Here is a 938-nt window from a genome sequence, read left to right on the forward strand (position 1 = left end):
CAGTGTATTTATATTTTATATCCAGTATTCAAACTATCTTCATGCTAACCAGAACATTCTGTCCTGCATGAATGACCCATTGCAAAGGTGAGAACAGTCTGTCCTGCATGAATGACCCATTGCAAAGGTAAGAACAGTCTGTCCTTAGGTGAATGTTCTATGTCAGCACAAAATTCTGCTATATGTTAAAAATTGGATAAAAGAAATAAAGAAATGAAACAAATGTCTGGTATACAAATAGCATTTCCCAAAAGTTTATTCTCCTGCATTAGAGTAACACATGTTTATGAATGTTATTTGTAGAGCATTTATAGATAACATGTATTTTAGATTTAGTGGTCCTTTAAGACATAAAGGACTCATTTTGAGGGGCATTATCTACTCTTTTAAATCAAATATCTCTGATATTGTGTGGACTGTGGTAAAATTGAAGACAAATAACTAAAATTCAAAACATGTCTGAAACAAATAATGAGAAGTTGGTTTTGGTATTGCTAACATATAAGTGAGGCCTCTCTTAGAAATTAAGTGTCACCTTATAAATAAAGATTATTAATAATAATAATAGGCTACATTATGCAATGTATACATATACATATGCTTGAAAACAGGATTGTAAGTTCATTGGTTACTTTTAAGTTTTGTACTGGAACTTGCTCTATATATTTCCTTAAACATTGCCCTTTATCCCTAATTTAGTTTTCTCTTTTCACAAGTTAATGCTTCAGTATACCAGTAAAAGTTTAACATAATCCTATTAGCTGATGGGCTTTCACGCCTCCCAAATCCTTATACATTCTACCCTTATATAAGACCACAGCACACACAGTGTCTGAGTGACAATCGACAGTAAAAAGTCTACTGTTGGTTTAATGATAAGTATGATCTCTGCAACAAAAGTTACATGATCCTAGTGTGTGGAGAGTGGGAGCAGCAAC

This window comes from Mixophyes fleayi, chromosome 10, assembly GCF_038048845.1.
Source record: "Mixophyes fleayi isolate aMixFle1 chromosome 10, aMixFle1.hap1, whole genome shotgun sequence".
In the NCBI taxonomy this organism is placed as follows: domain Eukaryota; kingdom Metazoa; phylum Chordata; class Amphibia; order Anura; family Limnodynastidae; genus Mixophyes; species Mixophyes fleayi.